This window comes from Melanerpes formicivorus, unplaced genomic scaffold (genome assembly GCF_026170545.1).
Source record: "Melanerpes formicivorus ecotype bairdi unplaced genomic scaffold, bMelFor1.0.p_v2 SCAF_242, whole genome shotgun sequence".
Lineage (NCBI taxonomy): Eukaryota > Metazoa > Chordata > Aves > Piciformes > Picidae > Melanerpes > Melanerpes formicivorus.
In genome coordinates this window covers 42,501-52,500 of record NW_027142594.1, presented here as the reverse complement: position 1 = coordinate 52,500, position 10,000 = coordinate 42,501, and positions in this window count along the sequence as shown.

Here is a 10,000-nt window from a genome sequence, read left to right as displayed (position 1 = left end):
GGTCCCCGAACCCTGCCCCAGCGCCGGGGGGGAGGTGGAAAGGGGAGGATGCGGCAAGGCACGCGCCGGGCCGCTAACGCCACGGCTCCCCCCCGCTCGAGCCGCTCGGGGCTGGGGGAACGAGGACGACACCTCACACGCGACGGGAAGCGAAGTGGAAAGGAAGACCGCCCTTGCCCTGCCGGCCGGGGGCCCTTTCCGACGCGACCCGAAAGGCCTCATCGATCAACAAGGACAGAAGGAAAGGAAGCCAGCGGAGGCCCCACGGCCTCGCTCTTCTGGGACAGACACAGCCACGCGCACCCGCCACCGCCCTCGGGAGCAGCCAGCAGGCACGGGGCTCGGCGTGCGGGCAACACGCCGGAGGAGCAAACGGGGCGCCCTCCAGAGATGGGGGGGGGGGGGCAAGCTGCACCGGGCCGCACCGGCTCACAGGGCACCTCTGCCTCCCCGAAATGTGGGCTTGCATTTTCCCTCAAGCTGCACCGAGTTACATCTCCATCACGGGGCGCCCCTCTGGAGCCAGGAGGAAGCCGTGCTGGGGCACCGGCTTGCCCTCCTCCCCCCATGCCGGGCTCCATAGCATACGAGTGGCCAGTCACCGCCGCTGGCTTTTCCCTTAGATGCCGTGCCCCCGCGGGCTGCGGCTTTGGCCATGGGGGGGAACCCCCGTGAAGAGGGTCCAGTGCTGGGAACTCTCTCTGCCCCTTACCGGGCTCTCTCTCGCCGTACCTGGACGGGCTTGCTTTCCATTCTTGGTGGGACCGACGCCGGCACCACGTCTCCCCGGCTTTCTCTGCCCCCGTGCCCCACCGGGCAAACTTCGCTTCGGGGGTTCCACACTTTGGCAGTGGCCGGCGCCAGCCACTCGTCAACTTTTTTTCTTTTCCCCGCTTTCGTTGCCGAGCCCGGGCTGGGCTCCGGCTCACGGACGAGCGAAACCCATCCAACACCGCTGAGGGTGCGCCAGCGGCCGCTCCAAACCGCCGCGCCTTTGTTCGGCCCCGCGGGTCCCCTCTCTGACCCGGGCGAAAGCCACCGAGAAGCCAGACGGACCCCTGCCCAGCCGCCTGGCGGGTGGCTTGGAGCAGCCGCTCGGCAGCGCTGCCCTGGGAGTGCTCGGCGTCGCTTGTTCCCTCATATACGGAACTGGAGGGCCGTCAGCTCCGCGAGCGCACAACCAGCCGACCTCCGCCCAGCGGCAGGTCGCAGAAATCACGCCGGCTTGTACGATGACGTAGGCGGAGGCAGAGCGCAACAGCGACCCCTTGGCGACAAGCGCGATCTCCGCGGAGAGCACGTCTACTCGCCGAGGGAGAGCACGTCTACTCGCCCAGGGAGAGCACGTCTACTCGCCGAGGGAGAGCACGTCTACTCGCCGAGGGAGAGCACGTCTACTCGCCCAGGGAGAGCACGTCTACTCGCCCAGGGAGAGCACGTCTACTCGCCCAGGGAGAGCACGTCTACTCGCCCAGGGAGAGCACGTCTACTCGCCGAGGGAGAGCACGTCTACTCGCCCAGGGAGAGCACGTCTACTCGCCGAGGGAGAGCACGTCTACTCGCCGAGGGAGAGCACGTCTACTCGCCGAGGGAGAGCACGTCTACTCGCCCAGGGAGAGCACGTCTACTCGCCCAGGGAGAGCACGTCTACTCGCCCAGGGAGAGCACGTCTACTCGCCCAGGGAGAGCACGTCTACTCGCCGAGGGAGAGCACGTCTACTCGCCGAGGGAGAGCACGTCTACTCGCCGAGGGAGAGCACGTCTACTCGCCGAGGGAGAGCACGTCTACTCGCCGAGGGAGAGCACGTCTACCTCCCGCCTGAGGGAGAGCACGGGGGGGGGGGGACAAAGACAGGCGGCAGCAGCTTCGGTGAACGTCACCCGGGAGGCGACCGGGGCTGTCCCGGGGCAGTCCCGGGAAGCCGGCGTCCGACACAGGGAACCGTCAGCTGCCGGACCGGGGCGAATCCCCGCGGCCACGGCAGGGGTGGGGGCTCGAAGACAGCCGGCAGCCGCTTCGGTGAACGTCACCCGGGAGGAGACTGGGGCCCTCCCGGGACCGTCCCGGGAAGACGACGTTCGGCACGAGATCCCGGCCGCGGCCGGACCGGCTCGAAGCCTCGCGGTCCCGGCAGCAGCCGGAGCCGCTCGCCGCCTCGGGCTCCCGGCCCCCTACAGATCCGGCGACTCGTTCGCGGGCGGCGGGGGGAGGCAGTGGAGGGGGTGCGGGGAGAAGCGGCAGCGGAGGCGGAGGGGGGGGGGCTCGAAGACAGCCGGCAGCCGCTTCGGTGAACGTCACCCAGGAGGCGATCGGGGCCGTCCCGGGGCCGTCCCGGGATGCCGGCTTCCGGCACGGGGTCCCGGCCGCGGCCGGACCGGCTCGTATCCCCGCGGCTCCGGCAGGGGGGGGGGGGCTCGAAGACAGCCGGCAGTCGCCTCGGTGAACGTCACCCGGCCGGCGACCGCGGCCGTTCCGGGGCCGTCCCGGGAAGCCTGCGACAGGCACGGGGTCCCAGCCGCGGCCGGACCGGCTCGAAGCCCCGCGGCCCCGGCACGGGGGAGGCCCAAAGACTGGCGGCAGCCGCTTCGCTGAACGTCACCCGGCCGGCGACCGGGGCCGTCCCGGGGCCGTCCCGGGATGCCGGCATCCGGCACGGGGTCCTGGCCGCGGCCGGAGCGGCTCGAATCCCCGCGGTCCCGGCAGCAGCCGGAGCCGCTCGCCGTTCGGGCTCCCGGCACCCTACGGATCCGGCGACTCGTTCGCCGGCGGCGGGGGGAGGCAGTGAAGGAGGTGCGGGCAGAAGCGGCAGCGGAGGCGGAGGGGGGGGGGGGGGCTCGAAGACAGCCGGCAGCCGCTTCGGAGAACGTCACCCGGCCGGCGACCGCGGCCGTTCCGGGGCCGTCCCGGGAAGCCTGCGACAGGCACGGGGTCCCGGCCTCGGCCGGACCCGCACTGGGTGCCGCCGCCTCGGGCTCTCGGGACGGTATGGATCCGCCGACTCGTTCGCCGGCGGCGGGGGGAGGCAGTGGAGGGGGTGCGGGGAGAAGCGGCAGCGGAGGCGGAGGGGGGGGGGGGGCTCGAAGACAGCCGGCAGCCGCTTCGGTGAACGTCACCCAGGAGGCGATCGGGGCCGTCCCGGGGCCGTCCCGGGATGCCGGCTTCCGGCACGGGGGTCCCGGCCGCGGCCGGAGCGGCTCGAATCCCCGCGGTCCCGGCAGCAGCCGGAGCCGCTCGCCGTTCGGGCTCCCGGCACCCTACGGATCCGGCGACTCGTTCGCCGGCGGCGGGGGGAGGCAGTGAAGGAGGTGCGGGCAGAAGCGGCAGCGGAGGCGGAGGGGGGGGGGGGGGCTCGAAGACAGCCGGCAGCCGCTTCGGAGAACGTCACCCGGCCGGCGACCGCGGCCGTTCCGGGGCCGTCCCGGGAAGCCTGCGACAGGCACGGGGGTCCCGGCCTCGGCCGGACCCGCACTGGGTGCCGCCGCCTCGGGCTCTCGGGACGGTGTGGATCCGCCGACTCGTTCGCCGGCGGCGGGGGGAGGCAGTGGAGGGGGTGCGGGGAGAAGCGGCAGCGGAGGCGGAGGGGGGGGGGGGCTCGAAGACAGCCGGCAGCCGCTTCGGTGAACGTCACCCAGGAGGCGATCGGGGCCGTCCCGGGGCCGTCCCGGGATGCCGGCTTCCGCCACGGGGTCCCGGCCGCGGCCGGACCGGCTCGAATCCCCGCGGTCCCGGCAGCAGCCGGAGCCGCTCGCCGTTCGGGCTCCCGGCACCCTACGGATCCGGCGACTCGTTCGCGGGAGGCGGGGGGAGGCAGTGAAGGAGGTGCGGGCAGAAGCGGCAGCGGAGGCGGAGGGGGGGGGGGGGGGCTCGGAGACAGCCGTCAACCGCTTCGGTGAACGTCACCCGGGAGGCGACCGGCGACCGGCCCGGGAAGCCATCGTCCGGCCCGGGATCCCGGCCGCGGCCGGACCGGCTCGAAGCCCCGCGGCCCCGGCACGGGGGAGGCCCAAAGACTGGCGGCAGCCGCTTCGCTGAACGTCACCCGGCCGGCGACCGGGGCCGTCCCGGGGCCGTCCCGGGATGCCGGCTTCCGGCACGGGGTCCCGGCCGCGGCCGGAGCGGCTCGAAGCCCCGCGGTCCCGGCAGCAGCCGGAGCCGCTCGCCGTTCGGGCTCCCGGCACCCTACGGATCCGCCGACTCGTTCGCCGGCGGCGGGGGGAGGCAGTGGAGGGGGTGCGGGCAGAAGCGGCAGCGGAGGCGGAGGGGGGGGGGGGGCTCGAAGACAGCCGGCAGCCGCTTCGGTGAACGTCACCCGGCCGGCGACCGGGGCCGTCCCGGGGCTGTCCGGGGATGCCGGCTTCCGGCACGGGGTCCCGGCCGCGGCCGGAGCGGCTCGAATCCCCGCGGTCCCGGCAGCAGCCGGAGCCGCTCGCCGTTCGGGCTCCCGGCACCCTACAGATCCGGCGACTCGTTCGCGGGCGGCGGGGGGAGGCAGTGGAGGGGGTGCGGGCAGAAGCGGCCGCGGAGGCGGAGGGGGGGGGGGGGCTCGAAGACAGCCGTCAGCCGCTTCGGTGAACGTCACCCGGGAGGCGACCGGGACCGGCCCGGGAAGCCATCGTCCGGCCCGGGATCCCGGCCGCGGCCGGACCGGCTCGAAGCCCCGCGGCCCCGGCACGGGGGAGGCCCAAAGACTGGCGGCAGCCGCTTCGCTGAACGTCACCCGGCCGGCGACCGGGGCCGTCCCGGGGCCGTCCCGGGATGCCGGCTTCCGGCACGGGGTCCCGGCCGCGGCCGGACCGGCTCGAATCCCCGCGGTCCCGGCAGCAGCCGGAGCCGCTCGCCGTTCGGGCTCCCGGCACCCTACGGATCCGCCGACTCGTTCGCCGGCGGCGGGGGGAGGCAGTGGAGGCGGTGCGGGCAGAAGCGGCAGCGGAGGCGGAGGGGGGGGGGGCTCGAAGACAGCCGGCAGCCGCTTCGCTGAACGTCACCCGGCCGGCGACCGGGGCCGTCCCGGGGCTGTCCGGGGATGCCGGCTTCCGGCACGGGGTCCCGGCCGCGGCCGGACCGTCTCGAATCCCCGCGGTCCCGGCAGCAGCCGGAGCCGCTCGCCGTTCGGGCTCCCGGCACCCTACAGATCCGGCGACTCGTTCGCGGGCGGCGGGGGGAGGCAGTGGAGGGGGTGCGGGCAGAAGCGGCCGCGGAGGCGGAGGGGGGGAGGGGCTCGAAGACAGCCGGCAGCCGCTTCGGTGAACGTCACCCGGGAGGCGACCGGGACCGGCCCGGGAAGCCATCGTCCGGCCCCGGATCCCGGCCGCGGCCGGACCGGCTCGAAGCCCCGCGGCCCCGGCACGGGGGAGGCCCAAAGACTGGCGGCAGCCGCTTCGCTGAACGTCACCCGGCCGGCGACCGGGGCCGTCCCGGGGCCGTCCCGGGATGCCGGCTTCCGGCACGGGGTCCCGGCCGCGGCCGGACCGGCTCGAATCCCCGCGGTCCCGGCAGCAGCCGGAGCCGCTCGCCGTTCGGGCTCCCGGCACCCTACGGATCCGGCGACTCGTTCGCCGGCGGCGGGGGGAGGCAGTGGAGGCGGTGCGGGGAGAAGCGGCAGCGGAGGCGGAGGGGGGGCGGGGGGGACGATAGTGGCGGGGGGCGGGGGGTGCTCGAAGGCAGCCGGCAGCCGGTTCGGTGAACATTCGCCGGGGCGGGGGGGGCGACCTGTCCGTGCCCGGGGCAGCCCCGGGAAGCCGGCAGCCAGCACGGGGTCCCGGCAGCACCTGTTCCCTGCCCTGGGACTTGCCGTGCCCGGCGGCCGGTTGCCGGGTGGGGGGAGCGATGAGAGGCGGGGCGCAGCGGCCGGGGCAGCGCCGGGCCGCAGCGGGGGGCTGGGCGGGTGGGGTAGGCGTCGAGCGGCAAGCCCTCGGCTGCAGCGAATGTTCGGCGGTGCGGGGCGGGGGGGGGACGGGACGACACGTTGGGGGCGCCGAGTCCGAGCCACCCCCGGCCCCAGGGGCGGCCGGAGGGGGAGGCCGGTGCCTGGCCCTGGGAGCTGCTGGGCGCCGGATGGCCGAGGGTGCGTCAGAAGCCGCCCGAGCGGTCGAGCAGGTCCTCCAGAAAGGCCTAGGGTGGCTTCGAGGGCCCCGGGAGCAGTCGAGGGAGGCCTCCAGGCAGGTCTGGAGTGGATGGGAGGCCTTCCAAAGCAGACAAGGGAGGCTGCCAGCGGGGCCTAGGCTGGCACTGCAGCCTGTAAATGGTTGGGGGGGGGGGCCTCTGGTGCGGCCTGGAGTCTCTGGGTGGCGTCCAGAGAGGTGCAAAAGATCCTCTGGTGCGGCCTGTGGTGGCGGAGAAGCCTGCAGAGCGTGCGGGGGAGGCTTCTGGTGCGGCCTGGGGTGGGTCGGAAGCCTGCAGAGCGTGCGGGAGAGGCTTCTGGTGCGGCCTGGGGTGGCTGAGAAGCCTGCAGAGCGTGCGGGAGAGGCTTCTGGTGCGGCCTGGGGTGGCTGAGAAGCCTGCAGAGCGTGCGGGAGAGGCTTCTGCTGCGGCCTGGGGTGGCTGAGAAGCCTGCAGAGCGTGCGGGGGAGGCTTCTGTTGGGGCCTGGGGTGGGTCAGAAGCCTACAGAGCGTGCGGGGGAGGCTTCTGGTGCGGCCTGGGGTGGGTCGGAAGCCTGCAGAGCGTGCGGGAGAGGCTTCTGTTGGGGCCTGGGGTGGCTGAGAAGCCTGCAGAGCGTGCGGGGGAGGCTTCTGCTGCGGCCTGGGGTGGCTGAGAAGCCTGCAGAGCGTGCGGGGGAGGCTTCTGCTGCGGCCTGGGGTGGCTGAGAAGCCTGCAGAGCGTGCGGGGGAGGCTTCTGGTGCGGCCTGGGGTGGCTGAGAAGCCTGCAGAGCGTGCGGGGGAGGCTTCTGGTGCGGCCTGGGGTGGGACGGAAGCCTGCAGAGCGTGCGGGAGAGGCTTCTGCTGCGGCCTGGGGTGGGTCGGAAGCCTGCAGAGCGTGCGGGAGAGGCTTCTGTTGGGGCCTGGGGTGGCTGAGAAGCCTGCAGAGCGTGCGGGAGAGGCTTCTGCTGCGGCCTGGGGTGGCTGAGAAGCCTGCAGAGCGTGCGGGAGAGGCTTCTGCTGCGGCCTGGGGTGGCTGAGAAGCCTGCAGAGCGTGCGGGAGAGGCTTCTGCTGCGGCCTGGGGTGGCTGAGAAGCCTGCAGAGCGTGCGGGAGAGGCTTCTGCTGCGGCCTGGGGTGGCTGAGAAGCCTGCAGAGCGTGCGGGAGAGGCTTCTGCTGCGGCCTGGGGTGGCTGAGAAGCCTGCAGAGCGTGCGGGAGAGGCTTCTGCTGCGCCTGGGGTGGCTGAGAAGCCTGCAGGGCGTGCGGGAGAGGCTTCTGCTGCGGCCTGGGGTGGGTGGGAAGCCTGCAGAGCGTGCGGGGGAGGCTTCTGGTGCGGCCTGGGGTGGCTGAGAAGCCTGCAGAGCGTGCGGGGGAGGCTTCTGCTGCGGCCTGGGGTGGCTGAGAAGCCTGAAGAGCGTGCGGGAGAGGCTTCTGGTGCGGCCTGGGGTGGCTGAGAAGCCTGCAGAGCGTGCGGGAGAGGCTTCTGGTGCGGCCTGGGGTGGCTGAGAAGCCTGCAGAGCGTGCGGGGGAGGCTTCTGGTGCGGCCTGGGGTGGCTGAGAAGCCTGCAGAGCGTGCGGGGGAGGCTTCTGCTGCGGCCTGGGGTGGCTGAGAAGCCTGCAGAGCGTGCGGGGGAGGCTTCTGGTGCGGCCTGGGGTGGCTGAGAAGCCTGCAGAGCGTGCGGGGGAGGCTTCTGGTGCGGCCTGGGGTGGCTGAGAAGCCTGCAGAGCGTGCGGGAGAGGCTTCTGGTGCGGCCTGGGGTGGCTGAGAAGCCTGCAGAGCGTGCGGGGGAGGCTTCTGCTGCGGCCTGGGGTGGCTGAGAAGCCTGCAGAGCGTGCGGGAGAGGCTTCTGCTGCGGCCTGGGGTGGGTCGGAAGCCTGCAGAGCTTGCGGGGGAGGCTTCTGGTGCGGCCTGGGGTGGGTCGGAAGCCTGCAGAGCATGCGGGGGAGGCTTCTGCTGCGGCCTGGGGTCTCTGGGTGGCCTCTAGAGAGGTGCAAAAGACCCTCTGGGTTGGGCTGGGGTGGCTCTTGGACCCCTGCCACACAGTGGAGAGAGGCCTCCGGCCCGCCACCTGTGTCCCTGTGTGCCTGAGTGCCTGTGTCCCTGTGTCCCTGTGTCCCTGTGTCCCTGAGTGCCTGAGTGCCTGTGTCCCTGTGTCCCTGTGTCCCTGAGTGCCTGAGTGCCTGAGTGCCTGTGTCCCTGTGTCCTTGTGTCCCTGTGTCCCTGTGTCCCTGTGTGCCCGAGTGCCTGTGTCCCTGTGTCCCTGTCTGTGTACCTGTGTGCGAGAGTGTCCGGCACGCCACCCAGCGGCGGCGGGCAAGCAGGTAGGCGGGTGGGCGGGCCGGCGAGGGCCAGTGTGAGTTTGGGGGGTGGGAGGGGAGGCGGCAGCTGGAAGCGTCAGAGGAGGGGGCGTGGCTCCGGCTGGCCCCGGGAGCAGGTTCCCGGGACCGGGACCGGCTGGACCCGGCGGGTGGTTGATCCCGGGGCGGGGGGCAGAGGCGGCGGGAAGCGGCAGCTGCGTGTGCGGCGGGGGGGTGGAGGGCGAACCGCGGCGGGAAGCGGATGCTTCAGAGCAGGTTACGGGGGCGGGGACGGACGACACCACCTGTCCCCGCCCCGGGACGGGCTGGACCCGGCGCCCTGGACCCGGCGCCGTGTACCCGCCGCCGCCCCCGCCGCCGCCCCCCTCCGCCACCCCGGGACCCCGACGTTTTTTTGGCGCCCGCGCCTTTTTTTGCTCCCCGCCTGCCCGCGCTGCCCCGGGCCCTCCCCCGGGGCGGGGCGGGAGGGAGGGACGGACGGACGGGTAGCCGGGGATCTCCGAGCGCGCGCCACCAGACCGAGGCGGGTCCCGGCGGCGGCGGCGGCGGCGGCGGCGGCGGCGGCAGCAGCAAGCGACGGCGGGGGGGGCAGGCTAGGGAGAGAGGGGGAGCGGCATGCGGTAGGGCTGGGGGGTTTGTTTCGGGGGGGAGGGGTGGGGGGGGGGTGGCAGCGGTCAGCGAGAGCGGGGAGAGGGGGAGCGGCATGCGGTAGGGCTGGGGTGTTTTTGGGGTGGGGGCGTTGGGGGGATTAGCGGGCGGGCGGGCAGCCCAGCCAAGCGGCAAGCCGGGGGGCGGGCGAGGGCGGCTTTAGGGCCGGAGGAGCGGAGCGCAACCTCCCCCGTGCAGGCTCCAGCGTGGAGAGCAGCAAGTTTTTGGGGACGGGGGACGACGGACGGGAGGGGCAGCGGCGAGAGGCTAGCTGCGGCAAGGGGCACCGGCACGGCCGCCCTAACAGCGCCGCCTCGGTCGCAGGGGTTAGAGAGCAGCCGGGCAGCCCGGGAGGGAAGCGGCAGCCCGCGTCGCGATCCCCCCTCCAGGGGACAATGTGGGAAGGGGAAGCCGCGGCGGCTTTGGCGGGGGGGTGCCCAGCTGCTAGCGGCTTCGGGGGGCAGTTAGCGGCGGCGGGGGGGGGGGAGATGGGTCGCGGCAGCGGCAAGAGATAACGGCGGGCGGGGGGGGCTCCGTGCAAAGCGGTAACGGGAGCCGGGGGGTGTGGGGAGCTGGGGGGTGGCAGCAGCGGCAAGAGGCAACGTCGGGAGGGGGGGCTCCGCGCAAACCGGTAACGGGGGCCGGGGGGGTGTGGGGGGGGGCGGTGGTGGCCGCGGCAAGAGGCAACGGCAGGCGGGGGGGCTCCGCGCAAACCGGCAGCGGGGGGGGGGGGGCGGGGGTAGCGGCAAGAGGCAACGGCGGGAAGGGGGGGCTCCGCGCAAACCGCTAACGGGAGCCGGGGGGTGTGGGGAGCTGGGGGTGGCAGCAGCGGCAAGAGGCAACGTCGGGAGGGGGGGCTCCGCGCAAACCGGTAACGGGGGCCGGGGGGTGTGGGGGGGGGCGGTGGTGGCCGCGGCGAGAGGCAACGGCAGGCGGGGGGGCTCCGCGCAAACCG